This window comes from Peromyscus maniculatus, chromosome 20 (genome assembly GCF_049852395.1).
Source record: "Peromyscus maniculatus bairdii isolate BWxNUB_F1_BW_parent chromosome 20, HU_Pman_BW_mat_3.1, whole genome shotgun sequence".
Classification (NCBI taxonomy): Eukaryota; Metazoa; Chordata; class Mammalia; order Rodentia; family Cricetidae; genus Peromyscus; species Peromyscus maniculatus.
In genome coordinates, this window is record NC_134871.1 from 29,762,579 (window position 1) to 29,779,221 (window position 16,643).

The window sequence follows — 16,643 nt, forward strand, 5'->3', positions numbered from 1 at the left end:
TTCTTGTGGTTGGACCCCCATCCTCTGGCTGCATCCTCAGGCTGTAAGGCAGACACATCTCTCTGGCTTGATGAAGCAGTGAATGCTGTTGGACTCCTAGAGAGTCCCCGCCTTCACATGCCTTGCCCACCCTGCCCTGCTGCTTGATGAGACATCATGGTGGCTTGTGCCTATTTACAGATCTATCCTCGGCCTTGGGGACCCCCGAGGCTTTGGCTTTGGTCATGTTTGTTTTTTTTCTCTCTGCTGCAGACATGGGAAATAAGGCTTCCAATCCCATCAGTCCCACCTCTCCCCTAGGATGCCTTCTGAAAGCTCTAAAACCTCTCAGCTTAATGCCCTACTTAAAGATTTCTAAGCTTGTCTGCCTCTGTACTAAGAAATAGCCCAAATATGCCTTAGAAAATAACAAAAAATGACCACCGAGCAGTTCCTTAGACCCTAATATTTTACAGGAATTATCTAACTACTGCCAATGAACAGGCAAATGGAAGGAGTTGCCTTATGTTCATGCTTTTTTCTATCTAAGCTCTAAACCTTCTCTTCTTGACTCCTTCTCTCCTTCCCACATGCTCTTAGCTATGCCTGAACCAGTCAAATCTCTGACTCCAGAACCTCTGACTCTGGACCCTGCAAATGAACCTCCACCTATCCAACCTCTTGTTCCCACTCCCACTCCCAGGGCGCCTTTCCCTTCAGCTCCTCCTCTGGCTTCCTCCTCCTCTTCAGCACCAGGTGTTTCCAAAGGCCTGACTCTGGCTCCAACCTTCACAACTCCCACTACCTGCTCTCAGACTGCTAAAGGGTCTGACCCCAGTCATTCAAATCCACCAACCATTCTCCCTTTTCGAGAGGTGACCAGGGTGGATGTGCTGGTTAAGATCCAAGTCCCATTCTCTCTTGCAGAACTCTCTCAGATAGAAAAGAAACTGGGTTCTTATACCTCTAATTCTGCTTTCTTTATTAAACAATTCCAATATATTACCCAATCTTATAGTCTCATTTTTCATATATATATGTGTGTGTGTGTGTATGTGTGTGTGTGTGTGTGTGTGTGTGTGTGTGTGTGTGTGTGTGTGTGTGTACGATACTTGCTAATAACCTACTTCCTAAGGAGCACAAGCAGGTTTGGGAGCAGGCAAGAACACATGCAGATGAGGTTCACCAAACTAACCTTGCACACCCTCCAGGGGCTGAGGCAGCTCCTGATCAGGACCCACATTGGGATTATAACACCCAGGGCAGGTCTCTACCCAGGGATAGGTTTATCACTTGCCTCCCAATAGGCCTCCATAAGGCTGCCCTAAAATTAGTAAACTACGAAAAGCTAAAAAAATGTAATTCAAGATAAGGATGAAAATCTGTCTCATTTCTTAGAACAGCTTTACTAAGGCTCTTCTTCAATATACTAGCTTAGATCCTGAAAGTCCAGAGGGCAGGCAGCTCCTTATGACCCACTTTGTCTCACAGAGCTTCACCGACATTAGGGCTAAACTTAAGCACTTGGAGAGAGGCCCTCTGAGTCTACAGGCAGAAGTGTTAGCAGTGGCATTTAAGGTGTACCATAGGAGAGATTTTTTTTTAAAGCCCAAAAAAGGAACTGCCAAATGCTGGCACACGCTATCTGACTGGCTCCCCAAAAGCTGCCATGTCCCTGTTTTAAGTGTGGGAAAGAAGGCCATTGGACTTGGGCTTACACCACCGCCCCACAGGAAGGTACCAACAGGGCCTTGTCCAAAATGCCACCAGGAGGGCCATTGGTCAGTTGAATGCTTTTGTGCACCTTGTGGCATGGGGACATCAAATCAGGACCACCCTCCAGCTGACTTCCTAGGCTTGGCCTTCAGCAATGACTGAAGCTGCCCGGTTCCCAGCCCGGCCACTCCCATCTCACACAAGGAACCCAGGGTAGTAATAATAATAATATCTGGGCAATATCTTTTCCTTCCTCTTGGACACTGGAGCCACCTACTCAGTCCTGAGGGAGTTTTGGGGTCCCATCTCTCCTTGTCTCCCTATTGTCAGTGTGGGGGGACAGCCTTACCTACCTCAACAGATCCCACCACTTAACTGTATTTTCAGAGGCATCCCTCTCACACATACATTCTTAGTGGTGCCAACCTGCCCTGTGCCTCTAACAGGAAGGGACCTTCTAGCTAAGGTAGGAGTGTCCATTTCATTTGCTCCACACATTCGCCTCACCCCAGACTTGCCAGCAGCTCCTCTCCTTCTCCTAGCCACTCACTCTACTGACTCTAACAGTTCCTTTCCTTTGCCAGCCTCTCAGGTGTACCCCAAAGTCTGGAACACCCAGAACCCTTCTATCGCTAGGCATCATCTGCCTATTACTATCCAGTTACAGGACCCTACCAGGTATATTACCCAAACTCAGTACTCTCTCTCACTCCAGAGCCTAAGAGGACTTAAGCCTATTATTTCTGACCTTCTCAGGAAAAAGCTGCTCCACCCAACCTCTTCCCCTTTTAACACCCCCATACTTTCAGTTAAAAAGTTTAATGGAACCTACCACGTGGTTCAAGACCTCTGGCTCCTTAATTCTGCAGTGGTCCCTCTCCATCCGGTAGTGCCTAACCCTTATACTCTCCTATACACTATCCCTTCAGGAACCTCTCACTTCTCAGTTCTAGATCTCAAGGATGCCCTTTTTTTTTTTATTCCTCTCAGCCCTCAGTCTCAAAATATCTTTGCTTTCACCTGGACTCACCCTGACACTCACCTGTCCACACAGCTGACCTGGACTATCTTGCCACAGGGATTCAGGGACAGCCCACACCTATTTGGTCAAGCTCTAGCCTCTGACCTGCTCTCTCTGTCTCTTCCTGGCTCTAAACTAATAAAGTATGTAGATGTCATTCTACTCTGAAGTCAACCCCCCCCTTTGGGGGCCTACTTTGTATGGTACCAAATGTTGGTTTTACATGGTGCTCTTACCCTGAGAAGAGAAGTCAGGAAACGCTACAAAAACCCACTATCAAGAGTTTCATTAGGAAGAGGAAAGGACAGAATGTATCAGGCCTGCAGAAAGACATGTGAGGAGGAGGGGGAGGGTACATGGGATCGCCTTTTAAGGACTACCCTGCACATGTGCACGTGGGCCCACGTGGTTACACCACACATGTGCATAGATCACATGGCCACACTGCGTGCAATTTACATGACCATGCAGTGCATGGATTACATAGGACGTATGACCCAGAAATGACTAGGTGGAAATGACTAAGTGTCTCACTGGGGCATGCATGATCATGGGGGTGTGGTTAGAATTCCAATCATCCTAGACTCTTTGCTTTTGTAAAAGATGGTGGATAAGTGGGTATGGGGTGTTGAAATTGCTTCCAGATGACTTGGTGAGCGTTAGTTGACTCTTGGTGGGATAGGGAAGGGGGCTTCTGAGGTAGTTAGGTGTCCTGGCATGGTCTGCTGCCCTGAAATTGTCCATTTTTCTTGGCTTCGAACTCTGGCTGCTTGAGTCTGGGAGAGTGTTGGTAAGACAGAGAAAAGCTTAGAAAAAGAATTGTTATTATTTTTCTTTGAGGGGTCTCCAGGGTGAGAGAAGGGGTCCCAAGACCAGGAAAGTTTCGGTTTTGTACTTATCTGAAGCAGATCCAACCTGTCCAGATGGATTTAAGCTGGTTTCTGGAGCTTAGAAAAAATTTTAAACATATTAAAAAGCAGCCATGAGAAAATTAAAGTTTTGGGTTGGTGACCATGACATTGTAGTGTTGTAGTATTTAGTACTCTGCTTATATTGGTTACAGAGAGAGAGAGAGAGAGAGAGAGAGAGAGAGAGAGAGAGAGAGAGAGAGAGAGAGAGAGATAGATAGATTTTGGAACATGTTTTTAATTTTTACATGAGATAAACTTTATCAAAGACAGATTTTTTAAGGCACCTGTTTCCTTTATTAGTTTAGCATCCAAGAGACACAGCTGAGAGCATTTATCAGTAATAGATTGTTATATTAAAGTCTGTTTTTGCAGAGCCCAGGCCCTTTTGGGTCTGGGGGTATAAATACCTTTTGACTGTTACTGTTCCTTACCATCTGGATATATCTGATTCCCTTGGCCTCCAGCTCTAAGGTGGTCCTATAAAAATTAGCTGAGTAGTTAATTAGGAATGGGAACCAAAAAGGACAAGTTTGTGGGATGATACCTCATTCTTCTGGAATTGGTGATAAGGGAGTGGACCCTGGTGTCCTCTGGAACTTGAGAGAGCAAAGCCCTGTCTGTGTCACTGTGTATGAAGAGAGGTTTTTCTGTGATGGAGGAGAGATAAAAGGTTTCAGATGAGACAGGTAGGTAGACCCAGTGAGGTAAGCCCTCAGGCTTAGCAGATGTGGGGGTTACAAGAATTACCTTGAAGGGTTCCTGAAATTTAGGGGCAAGGGGTGAGGGGTGCTGGCCTGGAGGGAAAAGAAGAACCTGATCCCCAATGTGGATTGGGGGTGGGCAAGGACTGTCACATGGCTGAGATAAGGAATGGTCTGCGAAGTTCCACAGGACAGACCTGAGATGACAGAGTAAGGGAGTTAACAGGCTGTCTGGAGTGGGGGAAGGTTTGGATAAAAGACCTGGTGTTAGAGCTGGTCTCCCATATATCAGTTCAAATGGAGAAACTGAAAGAGGCTTCTTAGGAAGGGCCCTGAGCCTGAAAAGAGCTAGAGGCAATAATTTTATCCAGTCAAGGTCAAATTCCTGTGACATCTTAGTAAGAATAGATTTTAGAGACCGGTTAGTCTACCTTCCCTGAGGACTGAGGACAGTATGGGATATGAAAATGCCAAGGAATATTAAGAGCCTTAGACAGTGTCTGGGAAATCTGGGAGGTGAACTCCAGACCATTATCAGACTGAAGAGAGGCAGGAATCCAAAACCGAGGAATAATTTCTCCAAGAAGGAAATGTGCAACTGTCTGAGCCCGCTTATTAGAAACAGGGTATGCCTCCACCCAATCTGAAAATGAGTCCACCATCACGAGGAGACATTTAATTCTGCTGACAGTGGGCACATGGGTAAAATCGAGCTGCCAGTTGATTCCTGGAAGGGAACCTCTAGCATGGTGGGTGGGAAAAGGTCCTTTTCTCTTCCTAATTAAACTCTTGATAGTGGGTTTTTATTGTGTTTTGTGACTTTTCCTCACAGGGTAAGAGCACCTCATAAAACCAACACCTTGTACACTCAAGCATGTTATTTGTTCCATGAAGTTCCCTGGGGCAGCACTGTGATGGCTGCTCTTGATCATTCCTCTAGGAAAAGAACCAAGACCTGCTGAAGTGCTTGCTGAGCATAGAGGAAATAGCGAATGGGTAGTAGAAGAAGGAAGTCATAACCACAAGCTAAGGCCACATGACCAATTACATTGACAAGGACTATAATTAACATGAATGTTTCTGTCGTGTTTTAAGGACTTTTTGTACAAATATTGTGATTCCTTTATCATGTAAAGTAACCTAAACTAAAAGAGTATCAGTAGTTACCACATTTAGGTTTTGAGATACCAAAAAAAGTCTCTCAAGAGATATTGTACTTATTTTAAAATTAATAATGCATTTGCAGTTGTATGAGGGATACTTATATCATGTTAGGCATACTTATGGGTAAATATATATAATGTGTTTTTAATTATACATGAGATAGTTATATCATATTAGGCATAATTATGACCTGATTATTTATTTTCATTTGGAAACTAATCATGACACAAGGAAATATGATTGTATATCAAGCTGACAAGGGATGGACTTGTGATGGCTATTCTTGGTATCAACTTGACTACACCTGGAATTGACTAAAACTGAAATGACTGGGTACATCTGTGAGGGGTTTTTTTCTTTTATCTTTTTTTTGTAATTTTGTATTGATTCTTTGGGAATTTCACATCATGAATCCCAATCTCATTTGTTTCCCAGTCCTTCCATGTCTGTCTTCTGCCCTTGTACCTCTCCACCAAAAGAAAACTAAAAAAGAAAAAACAAAACAAAAAATTCATTTCACTCCTTGTCTTTCCTACCTCTTCATCACTTATTCATTCACTGTAGTGGCATTGGGAGTTGCAGTGTGTCATGCAATACACCCTTTTGTCCAAACAGCTTTCCTTGCAATTGTTCATTGCAACAAGTCTGAGTCATTGGTGTGATTCAAGGCCTCTGGCTTCTGCTACACCATCAATACTGGACCCTTATGGACCCAGGTAGCAACACAGGCAACTATCATCAGTCTATTCCTCACAGTGGTCATGTTGCCACTCCAGTTCCATCTCACCCCACAGCACCCAAACCGTTCTTTCTCCCTCATCTCTCCACCACATATTTGCTCATCTTAGTGGCACCCAGCACCAGGCTCTGGCTGACTGGCTTCCACCAGGCCTGTGGTCTCTGGCTGGCTCAGGATTTTTTCTTAATTAAATCACTTGAAGTGAAAAGGCTCTTTTAATCAGGACCTTTTGAGGTCGGAATATCCACCTTTAATCTGGGCCACACCTTCTGATGGCAGCTTATATAAAGGACATGGAAAACGGAAACTTTGCTTTTTGCCTGCTTGCTCTCAATTTTATTGGTATGTCCATCCCGTCACTGGCATCAGAGCTTACTTCTTTGAGATTCTGGCATATATTGAAGACCAGTCTCATGGACTGAAAAAACTATTGGATTCTTGGCCCTTCCTTTGATAGACAGCCATTGTTGGACTAGCTGAACCCATAGCCTGTAAGCCATTCATATATATATATGATAAGCTCTATTCCTCTAGAGAGCTCTGACTAGTACAAGAGGAGATTGGAAATCCAGTTTCACTTCTCAGTTTGGCTTTTGCTACTCTGAAGAGGTATATATTCTATCTTGTTCAAAGGGATATATATATATATTCCATGATGGCCTCATAGTCAAGATGCCCCTGCCTTAGCCTCACAAATGCTGGGCTAACAGACTATTCTAGCAGGCTCATCTCTTCAAAAACGTATCATTTCCTGGCTGGTCTCTCTTCTTCTAGTCTGGCCTTCCTACCACTCATCCTATTACCTGAACAAACTTCTGAAATATGAGTTTGATCATGTTGCTTCTTCTTAATCCACTCCATAGCTCCCCACTCATTCTTCAAGCTTCTGTATTTACCTGAATCACCCAAATGAGGGCCAGAGTATTTTATTGAAATGGAGACAATAACTGCAGGACTTCAAATAGGTCTGGGATTTTGCTGATCTAACTAGTTGTTATGTAACTGTTTCCTCTGAGAGTGCAATATTCAGTCCTGCCAGGAGGTCCTCAAGCAGGAAGGTAAACAACTCAAAATAGTTTCAGGAAGTCCCTGAAACTGACTAGATTCTCTAGGTCCCTTCCTCCATAAAGTAAGATATAAAGCTGCTGAGAGTAACCTCAGTAAAATGGCAAGTTGGACTTTAGTGGTATTCATGCTTTGGTCTGCCATTGACTCTCTATCTAGGGTGAGTAGAGATGTGTATTGCATCTCCCCAGAAAAAAAAGTTTTATTACAACACTAGCTTTCAATGTCAGAGTGAGGATGTGTGTGTGTGTGTGTGTGTGTGTGTGTGTGTGTGTGTGTGTGTGTGTGTGTACCTGCATCAAGAGATACACACATATATACACACGATCTTGGGCTGCACTGCCTAATAGAATTCTTCATGTTGATAGGAATGGTCTGTGCGTACATAGCATGATGTGACAGCCACCAGTGCTTGTGGTTGTGGAGTATGTGAATTGTGGCTAATGTGACACATAGCTAAAAGTTATATATTGAACAACTGTAACAGATAGACTTACAAAGCCTCTGCACTGCTTTTGCCCAGTTTTGCCTATCACTCCGTGTTTCTCCTCATTTTGCAGCAGCACATTGAAAAACACCTATAATTCTCCAAATAGGACAAGTGTCTGTCATGCTTCCAGGTTGTCCGTGCTGTTCCCCAAGTATGGAATTCCTTTTCTCACATCTTTTGCCCAGAGATAACACACCTTCTTTTATGGTCCCCTCCTCTGTAAACCTGATCCTGCCCTGCTAGAAGTAACTGATATTCTCTGGATAATATGAAGAAAGCCTTTTCTGTAGTATAGCTCACTTGTCCTGTACATTAAGTTTACAGAAATGCAAGGTGGCTCAGGGTCATATAACTAGAAAGAACCATAGATTAAAATCCAGATCTGTCTGACTTTGAAGTCTACCTCCACAAATACTTGATTAGCATGGCCAGTGTACTCCCAAATTATTATCTTAAAAGGTACACTTTATTGACACACTGGAAAAGCTTCTATGCTGTCAGCATGACCCCAGAATATAAATTGGCATGACCTTTATAAAGGGAGCTTGAATCCTATTCAAATTCTTTAAAAGCATGCATGCTGTTTGTTCCAGGCATTTATCTTAAGATAATCATCATGGCTAGGTAGCTGGCCTTATTGGTAAAAGTTCTTTGTAACATTGCTTATAAAGATTTTAAAATGCAAAAGGACAAATTTCTCGTCCATAGAAGATTAAGTAAATTACTCCGAATTTTCACAATTGAAGGCTATTTAGTCACTGATTATGAAGTTGCATGAGACAGAATATCATCACTATGTTTTTATTGAGAAAGGCTAGTTATAACATGGAATACATCAGATGATTTCCTAAGTTGGCAAAGGTTGAGGGTGCTTATATATGGACAGATGAAACTAAGACCCAAAGACATCCTCTAGAGCAGTGGTTCTCCACCTTCCTGAGGCTGTGACCTTTTAACACCATAAATAACCATAAAGTTATTTTTGTTTGCTACTCCATAACTGTAATTTTCTAGTGTTATGAATAGTAATGTAAATATCTGTGTTTTCCAATGGTCTTAGGTGATCCCTGTGAAAGGATCATTTAAAACCCCTGAAGGGATCGGGACCCGCAGATTAAGAACCACTGCTCTGCCAGGCGGTGGTGATGCACTCCTCAGCACTTGGGAGGCAAAGCCAGGCGGATTTCTGCGAGTTCAAAGCCAGCTTCATCTAAAGAGTGAGTTCCAGGACAGGCACCAAAACCACACAGAGAAACCCTATCTCAAAACAAACAAACAAACAAACAAAGAGAACTGCTGCTCTAAGAGGCACTCAGTGTTCTCTCTGGTGATAAGATTAGACAACTTTGTTTTTATGTGTTCAACTCTGTGTTCTACTTTGTGACCAGAAAGTAGATTTTTGGGTTTTTTTTTGTTTTTGTTTAATGAAGATGTTAATATATTCAGTGGTTCTATTTTAGTCTACCATCTAATTACCAAGACTCAAGACACTTCACAGGAAATGTATAGGTGCCCAACTGCTTAGAAATGTCCCCAGCTTAGGGAAGTCACTCTCTCTCTCCCATCATCAATCAATGTCTTCATGCCTTGATTTCCAATACCTGTTATTTTCCTGGCTCTGCTCTCAAACCCATCCTAGGTTAAAGCCATCTCACCTGTGTCCAGCTGTCACTTGAGCAATGCCCCCCACAGGTTGTCTGTCTGCAGTAAAAACATGCCTTTTGTTTTTCCCAAAGATAGTAGCTGGATATATTCACTTCTGCCTGGTTTCTTCTGATCCCTTGTCCCCCCAGTCTCAGTCTTTTTTAGAAGTGTTGCAGTCTCTCTTTTCACTGTTTTCCTGAGTGTCATTAGGAAATGATGAGTAGGAGAGCGCATCATATTTCTGGCCCACTATGAATCTATTTACCAGAAGCTTATGAGGCTCAAATGAAACAGAAAAAGGTAACTGGAGCCTACTCCAGCATCCAGACCTATTTGATCTGTGAAATAGTCCTTCAAATCTGGTTTGGGAAAATTCATATGTTTGTCAAAAAAAAGTTTCTCACCATTGGGTAAGGAGAAAAATGAGAACCTTTCCTGGGGGTGAGGGGTGGGGGTTAAGGAGTAGGTTTGAGACAAGCAGCACTGACAGCATTGAATCCATGGCAATCCTCCTGTCTCAGCCTCCTAAGTGCTAGGATTACAAATGCACGATTACACTGTCCTTGAGAACTTAATTTTAATTTTAAAGTTAGCACAAATGCTTGTGGGTTTTACTATGGCCTTTTTATACATATATGTCATTACATTTCATTCTTATTCATCCATCTTGTCCTTCTCCCTACTTCCTTGTTACTGATCCCCTTCCTTCTCCTAAATAGTCCCATTTTTTGCCTTCATGTCACATGTATTCTATTACTGTCTTTCCCTACCTTAAGATCTCTTCTTCCCCTTTCATGGTTCTCTTTCTAGTTGTGTAACCTAAACACACAGATACACACACAGACATACACACACACACAGAGAGAGAGAGAGAGAGAGAGAGAGAGAGAGAGAGAGAGAGAGATGCTGTCCAGACAGCATCTCTGTTCTATTAACCACCATTTTATAGAGATTGTTCATTCATTTCACTCCATGAGCAAGATGCTATTTTGCAAGTCACTGACTTTTCAATGTTTCAAATAGAACAGCCTGCTCACTAGAAAAAAAGAGTGACCCCATAGTCTGATCAATGTAAGCAAATTACTTATCCTTAGTCCCCAAAGATGCATCTATCTTGTAGAGGTTAGGTGGAGTCAACTGATTGTATTATGAGTTCAGTGGACATTTTCCCTCCTGAGTCAGAAGAGGAAGGAGACAAGTATTTACAGGAAGAAGAATAAAATCTAGGAGACCATTAGGGACGCCAGAAACTTTTCATTTTTAATTTTTTAAATAAGCACCAACCATTGGCCAGGAGCTGTTCTACAAATTTTATAAATATTCAGTCAATCAATGCTCCTGCAAATGCTACAAAGTATGAATCACTATGGTGAGGAGGCCGAGTCTCAGAAGTCAGACTAGGTTAAAGAGCTAGGGCTTGAAACTTTGAGGAATGGGTCTCACAGACTTTGTGTCGCTTCCACCCATGTACTGAATTTCATACTAGAAAATGCTTATGCATTATCATCAAAGAGGTTAAGTCAAAGAAAGAAGGACAAGCCAGAATCAATATGCATCTTTTTTCTGGTTTCAGTATTTCTCATCTTGTATAATCTAAGCATTAGCACCTTAGTGACTATATTCTGTTTTGACTTTAATGTTAGAAAAACTGAATCAAACCCTGCTTGCTCCATCATGGTTACCTTTCCAGTGTGGTGGTTTGAATGAGGATGGCCCCCATAGACTCATACATTTGAATGCTTGGTCATCAATTGGTGGAACTGTTTGAGAAGTATTAAAAGGTGTGGCCTTCTTGTGAGGAGCCCACCTTGTGGTTGCTTCAAAATGCAAACTCTCAGTTATGCTCCAGAGCCCTGCCTAACTGCTGCCATGCTTCTTGTCATGATGGTCATGGAGTCACTCTCAAAACTGTAAGCAAACCCTCAATGAAATACTCTCTTTTATAAGTTTCATTGGTTGTAATGTTTTTTCACAGCAATAGAAAAGTAACTAAGACACTATGCACACTCCTTAGCGCTTCCTTCAGGTGCAGAGGCCATCAGTTTTAGAGAGGTAGCTCATAAACTCCATAGTGTCAGGAACTATTTCTGACATGGAGAAAACAGGCCCAAGCCATGATCACTGTGCAGTCTTCAGGCTACAGGCACAGGTTCAGATGGGTTCAGTTTTGCCAAGATTTTGTTAAATAGTTGGGAAAGAGAAGATCTCTCTTTTGCATTTCTGTAATGATACCAAATCTCCTTTTCTTTGATTTTACCTCTCCAAAGAACAAATAACACAAGGTAAAATGTGTGAGTGTTTACAGGATGTTGAAATTAGTGGAGGTAGTTGCATATTACCTAGACTTATGCAAACATAGCATGAAGCATTAGTCTGTGGTTCCATGTCTGCATTGCACCTGTAGCCTGGCCTTTCTCCCTTTTCACTAGTTTCCAATATCATGCCCCTGTCATTTCTTCTGACTTCAATTTCTTGCATCTTCTTTATTTTCCTCATCTGCTTGAGCTTCTCTCCATCATCCTTCTTTAGCTGCTCTGCCAAATGAAAACCTTCTCATTTCCTCCATGAACTATTCAGCCTTCCTGTGCCCCATCTTCCTCTTCATAACAGGACCTGTATTTCACTACTAAAAAAAATCAAGTTGTTTTCTAAACATAACTTGTCTCTGAGGAATTCTGCTGTGGCTGCCAGCTTTATTTCTCTTATCTGTGTTATACAATTAAAATATAATCCGCCTACCATTCAAACATGTTTCTGCTCTGACTTCGCAGCCCATACATATCCTGTAAATCATGATGTCCTATTGACTGTACCTCTGTAAAAGTGCTCAGAGATTCTCTTTTCCCTGCCCCACCCCATGATGCAGATCCAGTTTAAGTCACCCTTGTTTCCCTTCCAGGTTTGGGGACTCAATCTGTAGACGCCATTGAAATTTGTACAGTATTGAGGGGGAAATAAAGGTTTTTAAAAAATGCCATGCATTTCTCCTTAAGTCTAAATGTATTTAAAAAGGAATCCAAAACTAAATACCTGCAGGCAAAAAGTAAAGTTTGGTGGCTACCTTACACAATGGACCTAAGTACAGAATCCAAGATTCTCTTAGTAGAAAACATTGGGAAAGGGTTCATAACACTGGAATTGCAGATACTTTCTTAGATTTGACACCAAAAGCAGAGACAACAAAAGAAGTTGACACCCTGAAGTTCATCAAAATCTCAAAAGCTTGTGCATTCACAGTGAAAAATACAATCCACAATATGGGAGAAAATATTTGTAAATTATGCTTTAGATAAGAGACTAATATTCGAAGTATTAAAAGGATGACTGCAATGCAATTAAAAAAGAAAGCAAAAAACTTAGTTCTAAAAAGTAAGTCAATTTCTAGCCTCATGTGCATCCACACATGCACATCTATACAAACATACATATACCCCCTTACACACACACACACACACACACACACACACACACACTCAAACACAAGGTCTTTCAACTCATCATACTAAAATTTTGTACTGAGTTAATGATGCATTGAGTGACTGAATGTAATGATTATGTTGCTGTCCTAATGCTTATAATCTATGAAGTGACTTTTCTTGGGAAACAGTTCTGCCATGTTTGTGGATATGGTTTGAGTGTGTCCCCTGAAGGGTCATGTACTGAAGTTTAATCCTGATTATGAGGTGTTAAGAAGGTAGAAACTAATTCTGATAAGTGCTTTGAATAAGGGCTTTGGAGAATAATTATGATTAGTAATTCTTTGTATTTATAATCTTCATTTAAATTTTTAAAGAAAACTTGAATTTCTCAGTTTTTAAAAATAAAGGTCATTAGTGAAAGAAAATATTGCCAAATGTTTATGCTCATTTTTGTGTTTCTTGCAAAGCTCCAAAAGTGCCCCAAAACAGTCACAAATCTTGATAAAATCCTGAGCAGAAATGAATGTTCAATATTTTGTCTCTTTTCTCAAATGTTTATGGCAGTCATTTCATTTTCTTATGTTATCATATTTGCTTATAATTGAATTAAGATGGTAGTGCTAGTGGTTCTTGTCCGGTTCTTTAACTTAAATGCTTTTGGGATTTTACTCATTAGAATGATGTTTGTTACAGTATTGGTTTTGATAGATTTTATTATAGCCAATAACACTCATTTCGTTGTAGTTTTCCTTAAAGCTTCAAATGAAATGACTGCTAAATTTTACCAAGTGCCTTTTGGGAACTATAAGATCATATAGTTTTCCACCTTTGCTTTGTTTGCAAAAAATTTTGTTGACAAATTTCCTAGTTGGAACTTTGCAACTTAGAATGGCCAGCTTAGTTACAACACAGTAGTGTTCTAAGACATTGGTAGATTCTTAGCCTTTTACTTAGTATTTTTGCTTCTAGATTTATACGATTGGTCCATATTTCTCTTTTTGCACCATCTTTATTCAGCTTTAGTATTAAATTTATGCTGGCTTCCTAAACTGAGAAGCTTTCAGTTTTCCTTGGGTTAGAATAAATTAATTAACACTGATATTTTCTATTATTTGAAGATTAGAAAGTTGAGCTGTGTAATCATATATCCTGATACCCTTTTCAATGGTAGAACTTTAATAATTTGTCTCTTCTCCCAAGTTATAATTAGTTACTCAGGTTTTCATTTCCAGGATTAAATTTGGCAATTTCATCTAGATATTCAGCTTTATTGTTATGGAGCTATATATAATAAACCTTAGAATTATTTGAATCCCTCTATCTACATCTGTAGCTATGGCTATTTTCACTTCCAATCTTATCTATTCACTGCTTTCTCTTTTCTATTAGACTTCAGGGATGTTTCATCAGTTGGGATGAAGTTTTGGAGAACCAGTTAAACTACTTTACACTGCACCCTCTGCTTCTGTTTCCAACATTGTCTGATCAGCTATAGTGTTGTCTTCTCCTGTAAAGTATGTCTTGCTCACTCTCCTTCCGGCACTCTTGTACCACCATTCTTTTTCCTCTTCCTAGATTCTACCAAGATACAGATGAGTTTTCAGTTCTAAATGATTATTAGAATTTCCTTAGGATCTTATTTAGACTTTATTTTATACATTCTCAGACCATTTGTTTTTGTAAATTGCCTTTATCTGTATAAAGGATGAGCACCAAAGCTCTCTCTCTTCTGCTCCTGATCTGATCATCCCTGATCCTGAGTTCCATGTCCTGATTAAGTCATTATTCGATTACAGTCTTCTCTTTGGTGTTTTGTCAGTTAGGATATGAGGATAATGGAACTATATGAATTGTTATATACCCTAAATGTCTTCTCTTCTCACTGAGGATCTCTGACTGTTTGCATAGGAATCTGGATAGTCTGGTCCTTTTGTCAAAGCCCTGCAAAGTTGGTGCTACTTGCTTCCAACAGAGCAGAGTGGAGTGTCAATTGTATAATCCTTTATAATCTGTGAAACTTAAAGTTTTTCCTTTTAAATTTTTAGAAGTTTCACCAGAACATCCAGCAGTGTATCTTTCCTTTTCAATCCCACTTAACTTTTGCTGTGATTTCCTACAACACTCATACTTCTTTATCTGCAGGAAATGTTTCTGCATTATTGTGTCTTCATCCACCTGCTCTTTGTGTGCCTGGAACAGCTGCTTGCTTCCTGATGACCACTTCTCTGTGTCGGGTCTGTAGTTTGAGTTGTTTCTTTCACTTGACCCCTCAGGCCTTGAGCTGAACCTCAGAACTGACTATCCCATTCTCAAGTGACTCAATTTGTTTTCATTTGAAAGGTATGTGTTTATTAAACCATTAACTTGTTTCAAAGGTTTACCCTAAATTTCCTCAGAAGCTCTTGCTATTTTTTCTGTGGCTCCTCTAGTACTTCTAATTTTCCCTGTTCCAATTATTTATTATATTTCTCTCTACCTATTGTATTTTTCTGACACAAAATTTTTTGTATTTACACATTCATTCTCTGGAGGAACTGCTGAGAATGCCAAGTAACATCACTTTCAAGCGCAGTTTGATGGCCTTATAATTTTGGCTCCAAGGATGTGAGTCAAAAGATGGGGTGTTGGACCCATGAGAAGACCACAGGAAGTAGGAAGTAGGTTTTTGCATTTTCTTGTCTTTTCATGAGCTTCCAACCTGCCATTTCATACATAGACATGAGCTATGTCCTGCCAGCTGATGCAGATATTTCCTGGGGATGGGAAATCCTCTATAGAGGGCATTTCTCCATCCCCGCTTTGCCCAGAAGTCTGGATGAATCTCTCCCACCAGCAGGCACACAGCCACTTATAAAATAATCACTCAGAGGCTTGTATTAATTACAAACTGTATGGCCTATGGCTTCAGCTTCTTGATAGCTAGCTCTTTCACCTAAAATTAACCCATTTCTATTAAAGTATATGTTACCACATGGCTGTGGTGTTATCAATCTGCTGGGATCTTGTTGCTCCTTGCAAGGCAGCTTGCGTCTCTCCCGACTCTGCCCTTGTTCTCTCTGTATCTCTACTTCACCTAGCTCTGAAGACCTGGGGAGCAGGATTCCTGAAGAGCTGCTGATCATCATTCCATGTTGGGAGACTAAAAAAGCTGGCTCTTATATCAGCAAAGGAATCATAAGGCTTTAGACCCATTTGGGGAGTTTAAAGATGCTGATTCTAATGTCAGCAAAGGAATCAGCAGCAACAGCAGCAACAACTGGATAGATAAACTCATCTATATGATTGAAGATCAACTGAGCAAAAAGGAAAGCTTCTTCCATATCCTTTGATCTGGGCCACTACCCAAAGGTACCACCCACATTTAGGGTGGGTCTTCCACATCTGTTAAGGCAGTCAGTACAATATCCCACAGACATACTCACAGGCCAACCCGATGTAGACAATCCCTCATTGAGATTCTCTCCTCAAGTGATTCTAGATTGTGTAGGGTTGACAATTAAAACTAACCACCATAGTCAGTGCTTTGGGTATTCAATTCATCACTCTATTCATTTCTTCAATATTTATTATTTACTATACTCCAGGCAATAGGCTACCCAACAGTGGAAGATGAACAAAAAGCCTCTATATAAATATATTTACAGTAAGGAGAGCACATGCTTAGCATGGGAGCCAACCTCCAAAACAAAATTATCTATGTCTGTCTGCTTATCTATCTTTTTTATTTTCCCTAAAATAAGCCAGAAGAAAACTTCAGCACACTGCTCATAATCCTGCTTAGAAAAATGCTTGGG